At 39.0% G+C, this 19,321-nt stretch overlaps 1 protein-coding gene across 4 annotated transcripts in view; it reads left to right on the top strand.

The window, feature by feature from the left end:
* Positions 1 to 19,321, top strand: part of sipa1l1 (signal-induced proliferation-associated 1 like 1) — a 95,323-nt gene that overhangs the window by 33,000 nt on the left and 43,002 nt on the right. For 2 of the 4 annotated variants that reach the window (XM_087851849.1, XM_087851846.1), the window contains exon 2: positions 3,940 to 4,008. The exons of 1 other annotated variant lie outside the window; for it this stretch is intronic. The gene's annotated coding sequence lies outside the window, so the exon portion shown is untranslated. Of the gene's footprint in view, positions 1 to 3,939; positions 4,009 to 4,342; positions 4,408 to 19,321 lie in introns of all 4 variants that reach the window. One more of the 4 variants, XM_087851847.1, reaches the window with a different exon arrangement.

Raw genomic sequence — 19,321 nt, 5'->3', positions numbered from 1 at the left:
TCAGAGAACAGGGGTTACGGAATAGAGTAACCTCAAGTTTTCTAGCCAAAGCTAACAGATTCCCTCTATGGTAAAATAAGAATACGTTATCTTACAGAAATCTAGAGTTGGCTGTTGAAAGTTTAATTCAGATGTTTTGCAGATTGAATTTGACGTTGATACTTTACTTAAATAGGCAGGCATAATCTTTAAATCCCAGGCTGATGTAAAGCTGATGGGTGGAAATGTATTTAATAGTTGCAGCTACATCTAAAAACTGATATTTTTATTTGCTGCACGCCTACTGCTTAGAACCAGGGGTCAAAGCATCTTGCGTAGCTTGTGGCTTTGGCTTAAGACATGACCTTGAACTGGTCTGCCAGTCCGGACCTTTCCTTTTAATCTTGTTTTAGCTTCAAATCACCTCTTTTTACTGCTCTCTAAAACTCATGTCTCCCAGACATTTCTCCAGTCTGTCTGGCTGCTTTTTTTTTTTAAAGCACTTCTGATTTCTCCTACCTAACTTGTCACTCTCACAGCACTCAGCTGCTTTTAGAGCATCTTTTATCTGCCGTGACAGTCTTCAGTCTGTCAAAGCATTGGTCTTAGCTACGGCTCACTGTACTTGCCTGCATAAACTTAATGGATTTTACAGGTGCTTTTGGAGCTCTCATCATTCCAAAGAGTAAAAGATGATATTTTGAATTTTCTTAGCAGCTCTGGGACAAAGTTATCAATGCTGGACTCTTTGGTGTTTTTTATTTAACTCGCATGTGTCATGCGTGTCCATAGTTAATGACCACATGTTTTAAAATGTGTTTCAGCGGGGCTCATAATCATTAACTAGCAAGTGTTAACAGAGCGTGGCTAATGGACAAGTTTCTCTGAAAGTGTGGCCTTGTGAAGCCAATCGGACTTAGTGGCAGGCACAGCAAAATGTTGTCTAGTTGCTGTACATCTCATTTCCCCTTAATGTTTTAAATGTGGAAATGTGTAACCTGCCATTCATTTTCTAAGCATTACTCAGAGTCCTGTGTAATTTTTCCCAGACTGAAAACCAGCACAAAAAGCAGCTGTTTTGATAATGGATAAGTTATGGGAAGCATTTTCTTTTCCTTTCTGTGCTTCCCGAGTTTGAAATTCCCCACATCGCATTGACCAGGTGCAGATAGTCCTAAAAAGCCTTGTGCAGTGGGGCTAAAGAAAGGTCATAAAGCAAGGAAAGATAAGTAGAGTTTGTGTGATACAGTATGACCGATGATGGGCAGCGGTTTGGCGTTTAGTTGAGTCATACATTGGTCATCTTTGCTTTTTATTATCAACTAGGCAACTGTGGAAAGTGCTGGAAGGAGTGAGTGTGTGGACATGTGTTCCAGTTTGCATAGAGTAGAAGGCTTTCCTCAGACTGACATGAGGGGACCATTAGCAAGCCTCATTAGGCTGAATGCCAGCCTGCAGAAACAGACTATGGAGAGGTCCAAGGTCCAGGTCAGCAGTCTGTACTAATAGCCTGGGGTATAGAGAGATGGCAATAAAGATGACTGCTGCTCCAAACTGTTTTGCATCAGAGGATGGAAGAGAGTTTGGAGACTGTAACCAGGTTTGGAGATGAGGATCGGAGTAGAACAATTAAGTTTTCTTTAAACATGGGGAACGGGAAAGTGGATTGATGTGGTTTTCTGCCTGCCGCCTCCTGTATGTTTATGGGTTGATGCGTTTCAACAGTGTTCTCAAAAATTAACCATAAGGGGAAACAGGCAGTGCCACGAAGGATACGTATTATTACGTGTTGGATTTTGAACCCTGTTCATCTTTCTGTACTACTAGCACTACTGTTTAGGCTTAGAAATGACAGTAAGTGATTAAAAGGGTGCAACCTGTGGAAAATGGTTAAACTACTGAATTGCTTCCCAGCTCTTCCACAAGACTGAAAATATGGTGGCAGTTGAGGGTAGCCAGTAGATCCTGTTCTGTAAAGTGTTCTTGGAATTTAGTCTGTTCTGTTACTACAGTGTCAGTCAGCACGTGCCTGCTCGCAATGGGCGGATTGCATGCTTCCTTTAACATAACCACTGCTGTGATTAAAAAAGCGGAACAGCTGATAGTGACTAAAGATAGCACACAGATTGACTTCTGTGGCACAGTTGCACAATATAGTGATGTAACACTGATGAATCTATCAGATATAAATATAGTCCTTTCTAGTGTTTGACCCATGCAGAGAAATAGGGATAGGTCTTTTTTTTTTCCCTTTTAAGCAGCAATTTGTGTAAAATATACACATAGTATTGGCTCGTTTGATAGTTGGTGTCTAGAAGGATAAGTAAAAACTTTATGAATGTATATGTTGTTTCTAGTAAACACATAATGCCTGAACAGCAGGTCAGATCGCTGCCAATTAAACAGAAACTCGCCTTGCATTAGCTTTTTGCTTTAAGCCGAGTGTTTCCTGCAATTAGAGCAGTGGTCTTCAGACTGTAGGACAAGGAGCCACTGCAGGTGGAGGCCAGACAATCAGGTGAAAAATACAGAGTTAACTTAATGTAATTTAATGTATGTTTAATAGAAAATAAGCAAGAGATGGCTGATACTGCTGACAGTTTTTTTTTTTTTTGGATGATAATAATTGATAAACTTGGTGTGAGGTTGTGAGACTTGCCACAATTTACTCCCTGAAGGCCTGACATCAACCCCAGCTATATATCAAGTGTGAGGTAAATTGGGTTAACTGTAGCTGAGGGAGGAAAATAAAAATAAAGAATCCCTTTATTCAGTAGTGCAGTGTAAATTTTTGGGGCAGTGCATTTCTGGGATCCTTCACTTATCAATTAACCAAGTAACCAAGTTTGTCAGCTTCTCAAACCCTGGTGCCATGAGTTTAGGTCTGACCTAATTTTTTATTTAAGCTGGGAAACAGATGGTTAAAGTTGGTATTCATCAGCGCTCATCACAGCTAACATCAAATCAAATGAATTCCCAGGACCACACAGATGGAAGTTATAACAAGCGTTTCTGCAGTGTGCAGAGTTGGCGGATGCAACTGCATCAGTTCTCCAGGAAATCCAGCCAGCCTCCATAGGGAGGAAATGAAATATGTGCAAGTTGGGATGTGTGTGTTTAAAAACAACTCCTAGATGACTGGTTTGCCCTGTGATTACAGTGGATGCTGTACTCTTGTGAGCCCTTATCCCCAACTGTACAATTTGCATCTTTGTTTGAAGCCTGTTTTGGAATTTCAGTAAGCCACAAAACCTCACATATTATTTTTGTAACTATCCTAATGGATGTCATTCATTAGACTGTGTGTCAATTAAGATTTGCCCTTCATTACAGGCCTGATGATTTTTGCAGTCTTGTTAGTTTGTGTGTGATGGTCCTTGAACTGGAATTACCACAAGCATTTTGAGATACTCCATTAAATTAGCGCTTTCATTTTTCTCTCCCAGAGGCTTTTAGCTGAATATAATGAGCTGAGCAATTTTTTTTGTGTGTGTGTCACTGAAAAGGGCTATACCTTCTTATTTAATTATTTTTAATTTGTTGCTTTATTTATTAATTGGTTAATCAGTAATGCGGTTTGGTTTTCAAGTAAAAGCTAGTCTGTAGGGGACGAGGTAAAAAACAAACTTAAATTCTGGCTTTTCAGTGATTTAACAGGTTCAGTTGTGGTGAATCTAAGAGGCACTGTAAGTCCTGTAAAATCAAATACTTATGTTAATATTTATATATATTGCTATTGTATGTTATTATTGTAGATAATGGTGTCTAAGTATGCAAAATTCATAGATGGGTATTTACTACTTGGGTCAAGAATTTGTAATATTTTCCTGATTGGTCTCTCATTAAGCTCGTCTTTCATAGAAGCACTCTTTTCTCTACAGGTGTTGCATTTCTGTTATTTTTATTTGACCTCACTGTGTACGCTATTCCTCATGCGCAAATTATCATCTTCTATTTTAGGTTTTCTGTACAGCTTTCAGGCTGTGTCATCTGCACTTCACTGGTGTTGACGAGATACCGGGATCAACAGTGAGTATCCAACTTGCTCAGCTGGATTTTCAGGGTCTGTTGGGTTACATTCATCATAGATGTTGATGCAGATGGTATCAGTGTTAATGCTCTTTTGTGTTGCTTTTTATCGCCAAAAATAACCCAGAACTTCTCAAAGTAAATGTTTCTGTGCTGGATCTTCTTATAAGAAGAGCTGGTTTTATTAGATATGTGGCTACCATAAAGATTCTAGCAACAGGCTGGCAAAGTACCAGAGTGTTTATATGTGTTACAATAGCAATAATATAAAAACTAGCATCCTTAGAAACAATCAAACTCTTCCGTGTGTCCTTCACTTCTAATTGGCTTTCAGATGTAGTCTTCCTCCTGCCACCTACTTGAAATATGGAGTTAAACTTTATGGACACTGGACAGATGGTAGGTCTAGCAACTCTAAAGTAATTCAGTTGAGTAAAAAATGCCTGAAAATAATATCTTGGTTGTCTAAGGTATTCATAATATTACTAATAAAAATGCATAATAAATAAATAAATAGAATAGATTGTAAAAATGAGGCGTAAACTGCTCTGAAATAAGAACTAGCGAGTAGGCGGCCCTTATCTATGAGTTTGAAACAGCATGTTTTGTTCCAGTAAATGCTTTGCTTCCCTCTCTGTGTATTTCTATCCCTCTCTCGCTACTTTTTCTTTCTCTCTCACCTCCTCCCCCAGCCAGCATAGCTGCTCTCCTCTACTCCCACACACACACAGACACACAGACACTACTACAGTCACACAAGAATGAGGGGGAGAAAAGAATGAGATATGGTGAAAGGGAAAAACACCAGGGAAGAGAAATGGAAATTATAATAAAGAGCGAAGGAAATTAATATAATGGGATAGAGAAAGATAAAACAGAAATCGGGGAAAAAAATGATGCGCGTAAGAATTTTAATGAAAATCTATTTGGACTCAAAAGTAACACAGGTGGTTGGTAAAGTCTGTTTATCTTGTAATTTAGAATCCTGGAAGTCCACGAGCCTTAAAAAAAGAAGCGAATACAAATTTGCATGAAATATTTGGGAAAATTCTCATAAGATTTGCATGAGTATTCTCTTGCAGAACAAATATAAAGAAAAGCTGAGTGTATAAGACTCCTAATAATAAACCACTAAATTGCAAATGGCGTCTTCAGGCTTACACTGTGATTATAATTTCTTTGACTACTTTTAAAACGTGGTCTGATCTTAATTTCCATCTTAATTATAGACTAACACAATCTGGAAAAACTAATAACATGCAAACACGATCTTGAGCTTTAGTGAACACACAGAGTTATCATTTAAAGTTCAGGAAAATCAAAGTGAACCTCTGTGCTAACAGCTTCACCAAAACCAAAACCTTCTAGGAGTGGGTGTTTCAATTGAGAGGTTCAGAAGTGTGAATTGTAGAGGGAGACCCTCACTATAAGTAAGTTATACAAAGTCTGATTACTAACAAGGTCTGGTTTCCTCAAGAATGAGTGATTGCTGTGAACCACGCCCCGATCAAAACAACCTTCACAGGACCTTTAGAAGAAGCATTTTACTCAAAAAGCGTACAAAATCCTTTGATGTTTATCATTCCACAAGATAAATTATATTCAAATGCAGGAAACTTTGGACTGTTGCTGCTCTTTCTGGTAGTAGGCGTCTTACAATGATCGCACCAAAAGCACAATGTGCAATATTGAAAGAGGTGAAAAAGAACCCATGAGTAACAGCAAAACACCTGCAGAAATCTATACAACTTGCTATAATCTTTGCTCACATCCTCACTAAAGGAAAAACACTGAATAAGAATGGTGTTAATGAAACACCACCATAAAGGAAACCACCACACTCCAAAAAATGCCTTGTTGTGGCACGTTTAAAGTAAAAAATAAACAAAGAGAAAATCTCCTCTGTGGAGTAATGTGAGTTAAACACAAATACATAAATCTGCATTTGGAGGGAGAAAATGCACTAATTCAAAGTAGGGTGGAGGCAACATCACTGTCTGGAATGGACAACTTGAGTCCTGTGGTCTGATTGATATCCCAGCCAAGCAAGATGCCAACTTGAAGAGGGGTTATCAATACAAAAGGTTTTGTATGAAGAATAGTCCAGAAATTTTCCTCTCTATTGCACAAATCTCATCAGTGGTTACAGGAAGTATATAATGGGGGTGGTTGGTGCCAAAAAATGTACATCTATTTTCTGCTTAGTCAGTTTAGGCTGAAGAAGTTAGTTGAAGAAGTTGCACTTGAGTGTGTCTAGTGATAAGAAGAAATCAGTACCATGCAGTGACTGTCTGTTTAGATGGCAATGAGTCACAGTAACTGAAGCTAATTGCCATAAATAGTAATATGTCCCTAAAGAGGGAGGGGAGTTTTACTTTTTGCAGCAGCCTAAATTATCATGCATTTTTGGGCAAACTCATAAACTGTCCAAAAGTTCAATATCAATATTAACCTTGTTAACTAATAATGGCTCCAGATTTGTGATTTGTCAGACGAATACGCATTTTTTTCTAGTTTTTCCTCAGATGAGCCTCTGTGCTAAGAGCTCTTAAACAGTCAAGGCAAAATTAAAAAAAACAAAACAAACCCTTGAGCTACAATTTGAAAGTCTGCACTTCACTCACATTTTTATGGTAACCAAACAGAATTGATGTATTAGCCCTACATGGCCAAGCATCCATGTCTACTATAGTAGCTACATCTATAGTCACTCCTATACAGTGGTTTGCTAAGTTTCTATTTAAACACTTCTTGTCTGAATGGATATAAACTCTTTTTGAAAATGCACTTCCTTCACTTCCTGTTTGCCCAGGTTTTCCAGGTTTTGTTCCGCCGCAGGCAAATGTTCCATAGTGTTGACACATGTCAGTGGTTGTTTTACAACCTTGAACATCTTTGCATGAAGTTAAACTGATTTGATGACATACATCTTTCTGGATGGTTGTAGCAGCACCGCCTGTGCTTGCAGTGTTTGTATGTATGATTGGAGGATGGAGGCAGCCATGGATGGATGGATGGAAAGAAGAGAGAGTGAAAGCATAGTTGACTTGATGGACTGACTTACTCACTTACTTTCAGCATCCATTTCTTTCCCACTTTCAGTCTCAGCATCTCATCTCCTCCCACATACTCTCACATTGAGTGAGGAATCAGTCCTTCTCACTTCTATTATCTCTCCATATCTATCTCTGTCGCTCTCTCTGCCACTTCATTCTGGCCATTCTGTACCAATCGAATACGCCTGCTGTGGGCACGAATGAGTCCCACAGCAATCATACCACATCCTCATTAGGTCTATTCTAGTGGCCCGCCTTATCCTGCTTCATCCCTTTTCTCCTATAATTGGGCAAAAACCTCTGCCTACCTGTCAGCAGCAGCCCCAGTACAAATGCTGCAATTTATTCTTTACTGCCACAGGGCATCTTAGAAGTGTGTAGGTTTTGACAATGGTTTCAGAGTAACCATGGGACATTGCTGTCCAGTGTCAATTATAGCAAATAGCTGAATCCTGGGGAATCAGTTGTTACACAGTCCACCACCACCTTTGCTACCTTACGTTAATGACTGTGGCACTGACAAAAAGAGGCAGCTTTTAAAAGTGAACACTCTCTGGTCACGTTATTAGTTACACTGGTTCAGCTGCTTGTTGAAGGAACTATCTGATCACATGGCAGAAACTTTAGGCGTATAGACACGGCCAAGAGGATCTGCTGAGGTTTAAGCCAAATGTCAGAATAGGAAAGAATGGTTTCTGCTGATACCAAGTACAGATCCAATACCATTGCTAAATTAATCATTTTTATTCCCCACTGAGGTATTTTGAGTAAGGATTGCACCAACAGTTGATTGGTGCATCCCTAATTTGTACTGATCAGCCGCCTTTGAACTAGCATCATTCAGCGATAGCTCACAATGTTCATGATTGTGAATTAATTAAAAAAAAAAAAAAAAATAAAAAATATATATATATATATATATATATATATATATATATATATATATATATATATATATATATATATATATATATATATATATATATTTTAGTAAATTGTAAATGGCCTGTATTTGTATAGCGCTTTGACTTAGTCCCTAAGGACCCCAAAGTGCTTTACACTTTCAGTCATCCACCCATTCACGCACTGGTGACGGCAAGCTACATTGTAGCCACTGCCGCCCTGGGCCGCATTGACAGAAGCGAGGCTGCCTGACACTGGCGCCGCCGGGCCCTCTGACCACCACCAGTAGGCAACGGGTGAAGTGTCTTGCCCAAGGACACAACGACCGAGACTGTCCGAGCCGGGGCTCGAACTGCCAACTCTTGAGCCACGATCGCCCCATATAATTACTGTGTAATATTAGTAATTAAAACAGCAACTGAATAGAAGTAGCACAGATGGCTAGCCATAAGCTGAAGGAAGTAGTCAATGGCTGTACATAAGTAGCCTATAGGAACGTTCAGGCAGCATCAGTGGTCCAAGCTGCAGATGAAGAGACGTAGAAAAGGTTAAAAGGTGAAGTTCAGTAACTTGCATAAAAAGTAACATGGCAGCCACTGACAGAGCGGTTGTGGCTAATTACAGGGACACGACCGGTATGTTGGCCAAGCTTTGTGGTGAATTACAGTTTAACTGAGTGTGCGTTTAGCCATTTTTCTTATGGTAAAAGCATGTTTTGTGTTGGTGAAATAAAATTTAAAAAGGGCCTCCAGTAACTTGCGTATAATGATATGTCTGTGATAACATGGACTTATATTTTGGTCATTTGCTGTTTGCAAAGAGTGCTTTAATGTTTTAAGAGTTTTCATGTAAAGACTCAACTGAAAATGCATCAGAATAATGGCTGTTATGTCTCATTAAAAGAAGGGAAAGGAGCTATGTTTGTGCTAATGTACGTGTCTTTGAAAACTGCTCATAAGTGAAGAAAAGTACAATGAAAGAATAGAAGTAGCCTATAAGACTTGATGTAAACAACATAAAAGCACAGATCTATCGAATCTCAGCAATCTGGACTGCGGGTGGTGGTGTAATGATGCAGTGGATATTTTTTGGCACAGTTTGAACCATTTAAACACCATAGCCCCTCTGAGTTTTGTTGGAGAGTGTACGTGTGCGTAACATCTTCTAATGGCTGCTACAGCAGGACACCATGCCTGGTCACAAATCTCAAGTAAGCTCAGGCTGGTTTCTGGGACATGACAGTGAGTTCACTTACATTAAGTTACTTCCACGTTCACCAGATCTCCATCTTTTTTTTCAATGCAGTGGGAGGATTGCATCATTAAGGTAATACCTGTGTCTACAGCACATCCCCAAAGGTGCTCTATTGCAGCGGTCTGCAACCCCCGGGCCACAGACTGGTACTGGTCAAGTTACACAATTACACAGTGAAGTCACATTTATTATTATATTTACAAAATGCCACAGTTTCTTTCTTAGTTGTATCACTTTATGTTGTTTATCTGCGACACCTTAAAGGGCGGTCCGTGAAAATATTGTCTGACATTAAACTGGTCCGTGGCACAAAAAAGGTTGGAGACCACTGCCCTATTGGATTGCGAGCTGGTGACTGTGACCACTTGAGTACAGTGAATTCATTGTGTTCAAGTAACCAATTAGAAATGATCTGAGCTTTGTAAGCTTCCTGTGTCTGACTGGGAAGCAGTGGGACGGTGGTTAACACTGTTGCCTCACAGCAAGAAGGTCCTGGGTTATCTCGGTGTACTCCGGCTTCCTCCCACAATCAAAGGACGTCCAGTTAACGGGTGTAGGTTAACTGGTGATTCAGAATTTCCCATAGTTGCGAAATAGTTATCTGTTATGAGCTTTGACATGCTGTGTTATCCCGCTGGAAGCATCCCTTGATGACCTATGGACGTGGTCACCATCAATACTACTCTGGTGTTTAAACAATGCTAGGTTTGCATTAAGGGAACCTAAATGTGCGAGCCATGCTTTTTTTTGTATATACACATTAGAGTCTGAGCCCTAAAATCTAAATGCTGCAGCAGAAATTGAGATAGAGAGACATTCTTCCTATTTTTGTTTTAATTTTTTATTCTTTGGTCCAATTTTAGTGAGCCCAAGTGAATTATAACATCAGTTTGATGTTTTTGTCTGGCAGCTGGGCAGCCAGCGTCAATCTGCTGCTCTAAACCATCTGCTTCAAGGTTCAGCGTGTTGTGTGTTTGGAGATGCTCTTCTGCGCACTTTTGTTGCAATGACTGGTTATAGCTGCTGCTGCTGCCGTCCTATGAGCTCGAAGGCTCCTGTGTTCTCTGTCATTAACAAGGCATTTTCACCCAGAGAATTGCCATGGATTTCTGCCATGCAACTGGCTCGTTACTTGTTTTAATGAGCAGTTGAACACGTGTACCTAACAAGTGGCCGGTGAGCGTATTTAAGTTCATTTATTGACATAGGTGGATTGCTTGTTTGGGCTGACTACACATGATCAGGTGGTACTTTCTAGAAGCAAAAATTTAGTTATGCATACTTATTTAGGTAAAAAAAATTTTTTTATATATATTTATGTATATTGTTTCAAATGCCATTAAAATAAGAGCTAAACTAAAAGGCCAGAGTAGATGAAGAATGAAGACACAGTTAAACTTCTTTTATTTAAAATGAAGGAAATTTGGAATCGAAGAATACTTGTGTTATCAAAAGCAGAAGACATGTGGTAGCATAATCAACTTTGTTATTAATACAATAGTTTGTATGTGGTTATATATATATTTTTCTTGGAAATTAACACTCTGGACTTTAGTCATGAGAATAAATGTCTCATCCATTCCCCATCTGACCTGCCGCTTCCTCTGGGTAAGCAGGAAGAGGCTGAGATGTGTTTCCTGTTGGAATATGAGACTGCTTCCTTGGCAAAAGCACAAGCTGGCATAGCCCTGGGTCTGAAAGCAACAGGAAGGAGTAGGGTTTCCTTACTGTATATTCATTGCACTCTGCATTATCCCCATCTCATTACAAGGCAGAAGCAGCTATCCGTATAATCCCTTTTTTAAAAACTTTTTTTTAACTGATATTGTTCTTTGTAGGACTGATCATTCTTGACTAGCCTAAAAGTCTCACAAACGAGACCTACATCTAAAAGGAACTTTTCAAAGTGTGTAGTGACAATTAAGAAGTTGTGCTACCATAGTTATAGTCTCTTTTTATTTTGTCTTTATAATAAGTGAATACATAAATGTAAAAACTTTAGTTACTCCTTGGTGTAGTGGGTTAGGTATTCACCTAACAAGCAAAAGATCCACGGTCAAATATCTGGAGGAGACCCAAATTTCTTTCATTTATCAGGAATGGCATCCGACATAGAAACAGCCAAATCAAAAAGTGCTGTGAATAACAGAACCTTGTGAATAATGGAACAGCTGAAAGTAGCTTTATGAATAGAAAAAAAGAAGAATATTTGGGTTTCCCATCACTGGTTACTTGTAAGCATTCAGCAACAGTATGTAGTATTAAATTTGTTATGTAGAGTACAAACACACATTTCTACTTTGCTGAATAAATGAATCAAAAGGCTTTGATTATACAGATTATATTGGGTGCCAAATGTAATTTGTACAATCTTAGACTAAATTAGTCCGACTTTGTCCTCTGCACTTATACTGTTATCAAATTATACTTAAATTTTGATTGTGTCTGAAAAACTGGCTTGTAAGAAAGAGTATGACTGTGTCCATGGAGAAGCTGAGGTCTTGTGGTATTATATGGTGTTTTGGAAAAGTGTATGCCTATGTCTATGCGTAGGCTTTGTTGAAAATGTATATAATTTCTCTTAAAAAGATAAATCGCAAGAAGGAAAACATGATAACCCTATCTGAAGTTGTTCTAGGCTATTCCTCCACCAGTTTTTGTAACTCGTAGCTTTGATGTTGCATGCTCTCGGATTTTCATGCAGTAAGACTAAAAGCTTCCCGCTATTGTTACAGCAAGCTAATAAATTCTTACTGATGCCAAGTTATTACAACAAAGATATCATGTTTAGCCTCTCTTTCCTGTTAATTGGTTGTCTTCCAATGCAATTTTCCATTTAAATTTCATTAACCACTGCTGTTGGCTCTCCCATTGTGAGTTTTAGACTGCATGTGCTTTGACTGTCTTAATTTTCAAAATGCTGTTTTTCACCCACACTAGGTTGTTTGTGTAAAGTCTAATAAACCTGAACATGGGTAAAGTGGCATTTTATCCTAGTTGCAGTTGGCATATAATAGCACATTTGGTGCACAACAGACCCAGTCTGCTGCTTTATTTAATGGTTGTTTCTCCAACACAAAATAGGCATTTTGGAGGTTTACCCAAAGATTTTGGGTGAGAAAAATGCAGTCTGTGTTAAAGTCTTAAAAATCCTCGCAACTGTTGCTATATTCAGGTTGTTGAAGCTGCACCATAATTAATCATCTTAATTGGTAAGCTATTGATGATCACTTTGAACAGTTCCAGTCCCTGTTGGAGAAGTACGAGCTTTTTAAAGCTTTTGCTTTAAGATTGAGAATTTTGATGTGAATTTGAATATTTTTGTCTTCATTCATATTTGCTGGTATATGTATTTTCATGCCTGCCATTTCTCACCTGCTATCTGCGTTTCTGTCTATCCTTCTCTTTCGGCTTGCATGTTTACCACATATAACAAGTACTGAAGAGCGAGCTGCTTTCGTTCTCAGTCCTACTCACTCCTCTCTTACTGCAGTGCTGTTCTAGCTCACTGTTGCCCACGCAGAGCTGCGCCATTTTGGAAATCTGCAGCTCGTTTCTGATGGCTGCAATCCATGGCTTTCTCTCAGTTTTTTTTTTTTTTTTTAAATAAGTCACCTGTGCTGTGAGGCAGTAGAAAACAAGACGTCCTAATTTACTCAGTAGGCTTGTTTCATATCCAAATGCACGACTTGTCACCAGTTAAACGATCCTCTTGCTTTGCAGAATTGAACCAGAGCAAGCGAGACCATGTTGAGTTGTACTTGCTGCTGGGAAACGTGTAATTATCTACATTTCCGCTTCTGTCCTTTTCTGTCTCCCTCAGTTTCGCAGCTATTGTGTACCACAGTTCTCTGATATGTTGGATTGTCTTGTTATTAAGCAGCAGCTGGGATTTTCTTTGGAACTACGCATGAAAGCTTTTAATATTTTTATAGTTGTTGATTTTGTTGCTCAATCAAGCCACATCATTTGAATATGACAGTTCTGCCAATTACCAGTGTTTTTATTTACTTTTTTAGATTAGATGACAGAGACATAGTTTGTTTTCCTCTCTAACCTACCCTGTTTCTTACAGTTGCTTCTCTGCTTTTGGCTTCCAAAACTTTTCTCTTCGCTCTTTTTATTCTTTTAATTTCTCATCTTTTCTCTTCATATCTCTCCTACATCCTCTTTCACAGCACCCTCTCTTCAGTGCCTTTCTTTATCTCTGTACAGCCCCTCTATCAGCCCCCAGCCACCATGTTAATTACACCACAGTTCTTTTTCTCTATTATTCACCACTCTGCTATTTCTGTCACCCTCACTGCTGTGCCTGCATTTGCTACATTGCCAGCATTTTGCTAGGGTCTGCAGTGGCTGTTGAAATGAGGAGGGGGCGTGTACCGGTGCCCAATTCAACAACAAATGGTTGTTTAGCGTCATCTGATTGGCACAGATTAGTGGGCTGTTGGTGGTGGTGTGGAGGTGGCAGTTGCAGAAGACCAGGCAGCTTCATTGCTGCTGTCTGTGCACTGCAGACTGATCTATTTGCCTGGTTTCTTTAAACGTGTCTTTAAATGGACTTTTGCTGTCAACAACATCAAAACGAGCTGGATTGCTCACATAAAGCCAAATTAAACTCGATTAATGGGTGCATATTTATCTATGCCACCCTCACTACTGAAGTTAGAATGGCTGTGCAGTTGCAGTGCAGAAAACGACATCTTAAACGCTAAGCAGCTGAACAGTTTGTATTATGATGATGACATTTTGTGCATTAATGCCAGAGTTACTGAATGTGGTAAATGTTTATCAGTGCAAGCTACTTCACTCCTTGATTTATTTAGATTAACTAAGTTTATTTAATTTCAAGTTCATGTTCACATATGTAGTTTTGCTAGTATTCAAAGCACTCTCAGATCTTGCAGCTATTGCGTGTACAGTTGCCATCAAACGTAATGCCTTCGGTAGATTTAGTTGCTTATTTTAGGCACTGTAGGGCTATGGTAAATGGATTGGAACCTCTCAGATAGGACCTGAAGTCTGTCTGCGTGTGCCTTCTTCAGTGTTTTACTTATTTATGGTCTTTATGTAGACACACTAGACTGAACAAGGTGTGACAGTATGCATTTTGCAGGAAAGAGTGACAGAAATAACTGATTTTCAGGCAATGCAATGAAGAGATTTTTTTTTCTTTAAGTAATTACTTTTGAAGTAGATACTGTGGCTCGACATATCACCCATCAAATGAAAACAACTCAACTATTTTGATTTAGCAACACAAATCTTTGTAAAATCAGTATATAAAACATGACTGTCTGTGAAAAACGATCAAGCACACAGACTGTATAAAAGATGGTTGTAGCTACTGTGAGGTGGCTGCAGGATTTTTGCCATCACCATCTTAGTATTTTGAAACCACATGTAATGAGAAGGCGGCAGGTCTGGCTTTAAAACCACACTCTATTATAAAATCGAATTTGTTTTGTATTCAGTGTGACGCTAAATGTGTGAGTGAGCCCACAAACTCAGCAGAATTAAGCCACAAAGCTTTATAGGCTATGGGATCACAGGTCTTTTTGCATCCACAGGTATCACCCCCTAGCAGGTTTTTGTCTATGATTAAGCTTTCCAACACTAATTACATTATACTTATACAGGTGGAATTGCAGGCACAGCTTTTCAATATTTCAGAAATGTTTTTTATTATTAGATTTTTTTTATTTAATAAAAAAAAAAGTTTTGTAATTAAATTACATTTTTTACATCTGTCTCATGGATTGTTGGGAATTTGGAAATAACATTTGACTTGTTTATTACAGCTCGACTGATATTATTAGGGCTGATATTATCAGCTGTCGTATGTCAATTTTCAAATATCAGCTGATAAATAAAAATTAAAAATGTAAAGAACTTCTCTCTTGGCAACAGATGCTTTTGGAACGTCACGAACACAACAATCAGCTGGATGCGAACAAAGTTAGGCAGAGCATAAATGAGTAATCTACAGCTTGTTGTTACATTAATATTTATTCAATGATAATAATGTTATTACTATAACAATACCTAATACCTGTATTGCATGTTTGCGACAGATCTTACCAATAAAATGTACTTTCAGTGCAAATGTCGAGCTATCTTTGCTGGGTTTGCTGTAATATTATTTAAACTCACATTGAAGGATGCTGTTTTAAGTAAGTCTAACTTGAGTCTAACTTCAGTCCTCATGTATGAATGACCACATATGAAAAGTAAAAAATGCTCATAAGTCAAAGACAAGAGAGGAGTTAGAGTACGAGTCGAGTTGATACACCTAAAAGAAAAGTCACTGTAGCTTGCTACTAACTAACCACCCTTTATCCTCAAAAATCATCTCTGCTTGCATGAATAATAGACCAGCATTTCATGAGGGCAATTGGCTTAATGGACCTGATTCATCATAACTCGCATGACCCAGATGCTGTCCTGTGTGATTTAAAGTGCACACGACAGCAGGGTATTTCTTGGCTTAGAATGGACCTCTGGGGGCTGACTTTGCTCGTAAACACAAGTGGTCCACATTCGCTAAAGGCATTGACTCTGTTGCCTTATTTGAGAAATATCTTTGAATATTCCTACTATTTCAGATCATAAAAATGGATACTATGCTTCAATAAATCAGCAGTTATGGTCATATATAGAGTTGGTGTCTTACCTGACTTGTCTTTATGCTAAAACCCCCATTTGGTACCTCACCAAAATTCCTGACTGTCCAAGAGCATAGTTGGTTTCTGATGTTTAGTTGTGGGGCAAATACAAACATGTATACACATGCTTGCATGCAGGGGATGTAGGAAAGCTCTGAGTGTTGCTTTCAAGGCATCTTAATGACCTCAGGACAATGTTTAGAGAATCTGGTCAGGATGCGGGCTTAACTTATTCTTTCTCACATGCAGCACACAGTATTCTGCTTCTGAGGAATTCTCAAGTGAAATATTGTTTTTGGCTTAGATGATGGTGAAGCCTGGGTAAATGGCGCAATTGGGCATTACAAGGTTATTTGCACTAGGAAGCTAGTAGGATGTAGACAGTTTACGATCTGATCAAAGCATAAGTGGCGCTTAAGTCAGTTTCTCCTAAGTAACCTAAGTAGTTAAGGTGTTGCTCTCTCCTGATTAATCTGTTAAAAGCTTAATTATACAGTGTGCTACATGTGGTACTTGAAAACCACATTGTATTAACCAATGCTGTAAATCTACTGTGAATCATTTTGACGTATGGCATTCAGAGCCAGTAAATAACACACTCAAGTACCAGCATAATAGATAAAAACAATCTGAATCTCTGATCTGTGATGATGTGCACCATTCTTTGAGTTTCCACCAGATACGTTGTTATTCTTCCAGTGACTTTTGTACAATATGATAGAATTTTCACCCAGGCAACCCAGTATGTCAGACCTTTCTGTTAATGTAACACTATCCACCCGCCATAATGTAACTGTGAAAATACATTAGTGATTCTCTTGGTTCTTTCTCTGCTGATGACAGAAAGGCAGAGGTTGGTGAGTAAGTTGAGCTACACCACAAGGAGAGCCCTTAATGATGATTAATGCTGTTCACATACAGCCGGCTATAATGAGTAAACACAAGTACATGGAAATCTGGTAAACAACTGAAGGTGAGAGTAGTTTTAAAAACGGTAAAGTCATGAAATCCAGAGAATTGGGGGGAAAAAAGCTGTAAAATTCTGTGATAACTTTGTCTTCTCTTTCTTTTACCAACAGCTGAAAGAAGCTCTAAAAGGTATAAAGGACCTTGTGGCTATGCTTTGTATTCTTGGATCCATGCAAACTGGAAACCTAAATAATAGTAGTAGTATCCAGGCGGCGAATGAACCATGGCCTTACTAACATTGTTTCTCACACATGCACCAGAAAAAACAGGAGTTTCCTTCTGTATTTACTGTTCGCATGGTTTTTTCCTTACACATTTTGCTTTGCTTGGACATTTCTGTGTTGTGAAAACAAACTCACCATCTAATTCAGGCCAGAGCAAACAAGCTATAGGTGTGAAAATTCCCATGTGTCATTGTAAATTTGGGGAGAGGCAGCAGTTTCAAAGGGAACGACTCTCATGCACTAACATGCACGCATGGCCAAAACTTTAGAACAGTAAAGTGAAGATTACAACACACAGTGCAGGAGGTGTGGCTTTGCTAAGGACACCATTACTCCTATGGCCTCATAAGAACTGAGTGCAAAATTGAATGAAATTGAGTAAATCTGTTCAATAAAATAGTGGCGCAGTCACCAGAGGCAGGTATACTGGTGCCTTAACACCTGTGCTATCTACCAAAGTAATTTTTATCTGTGTTAAAAAAATAAAGCTCATAGATACCTAGAACCTGAGCAGAATGCATATATTCCAGCATTAAAGTGACAGCCCATTGCTGTAACTATTGCTAACATACACACACAGACCCTCTCTCATCACTCAAATCTCCATGCTGCTCTCCGCCCACTGCTTCCACTGTTATTCTGTGGTAGCTGGGGAAGTGGAAGCGCTATAGAATAAACTATAAGAATAACTTCAGAGCTCTCAAAAGTCCCCTCTTACATTTTAGTGAACAAGAGAGGAGACCCCAAGCTCACCACCAAGCTCTGCAGAGGGAAGAAAGAAAAAAAATAAATCTGCAAACCACGTTTATCTTTCCCCACAATTACAATTTCACTTTGAAAGGCTCTGAGCAGAAACTCCAACACTTTGGACTGCCTGCTGCCTGGCAGCTTTCAAAGAGAATGTTTGATTTTATTATTTATTTTTTTCTCCTTATCTTCTCTCTGTGTCACGGCCTAGCATTTCCTCATCTATGCTCTGACAAGCTGAGATGAAAAGCTGTTTACCTTTCAAACGGCTCTATAGTATTCAAAAGTGCTGTAGGTCATGACTGTTACTGTGTGACAAGCACACATTTTGTTGTTTAGGGCAGCGGTCCCCAACCCCCGGGCCTCGGACCGGTACCGGTCCGTGAGTCGCATGGTACCGGGCCGCGAGAGTCGAGGCTCAGGTGTGAAATGTATATTTTTCAGGGTTTTTATTGGTTTTCAGCGTTATTTTGTTATTTTGTTTTTATCGTTTACTCGGTTTTCCTGGGTCTTTTCACGTGTGTTATGAATAAATTTTCTTTTTTTGGTACCGGTACTAGTTTTATTTTGTTGTATTTATCCGCGAAACCTTAAAGGCCGGTCCATGAAAATATTGTCGAGCATAAACCGGTCTGTGGCGCAAAAAAGGTTGGAGACCGCTGGTTTAGGGGACATCATTGATGCAGAACTCTTATTGTTGACATGTTTGTGATTTCTGAGAACACTTAAAACCATCAGTGCTACTTTTTTAAATGTCTCTTTATATACTTTTAAACTGCTGAAGTCTTCAGGAAGTTTCAAAATATTTGAAACTGTCGGGCCACATTGGCAGAAGGTTTAAACCAAATGAAAGTTGGAGTATGTAATGCTGCTAAGCCTGGGAAAGAGAAAACAAGAATGTGATGCAACACCGCTCATTATCTCTGTTTGCTTTGTTTGTTTAACTTATGAGACAGACAGAGAGAGAGAGAGACATGGAAATGCAAACTAAATGTCTGCATCATTATCTGGACCCCAGTTGGTTGAGGCAACCAACTTGCCTCAGTGGTCACACTGATGCCACCAGTGTTTTGGCACCTGGTGTACAAAAGGACATGCTGTCAAAGATTGAGTCAGTGTTTCTCTCTTTCTGTTATTTGTAATTGTCACTGCTCACATAAGGCTTGCATTGCACCACCAGCCATCCAGGAAGCGATATCTCTTTGAATTTACGCTCAGTAGGTTTTCCCCATTATATACTGCAAGTCCAGAGGCCTGCAGCTTGAAGCTTGGGCTCAGAAACTGTTTCTGCTTTGAGCCTGTGAAAACCGTTGAGACATAACATAGTATGCGTTGTCAGGACGTAGAAAAACATGACGTGACTTGACCTGACTCACCAGTTGGTGTAGTAATGATGTCTGTCTGGGGAAACAGGTGTGCAATTGTCAAATATCTACTAACAGAAAAACATCACAGTTAGAGTTATGCTTCTTTTTTTCTTCTCCTTTTTCTTTTC

This window comes from Neolamprologus brichardi, chromosome 15 (assembly GCF_056152115.1).
Source record: "Neolamprologus brichardi isolate AB-2024 chromosome 15, ASM5615211v1, whole genome shotgun sequence".
Taxonomy (NCBI): Eukaryota; Metazoa; Chordata; class Actinopteri; order Cichliformes; family Cichlidae; genus Neolamprologus; species Neolamprologus brichardi.
The sequence above is the reverse complement of the archived record's forward strand: the minus strand, read 5'-3'. Positions and strand labels throughout refer to the sequence as shown.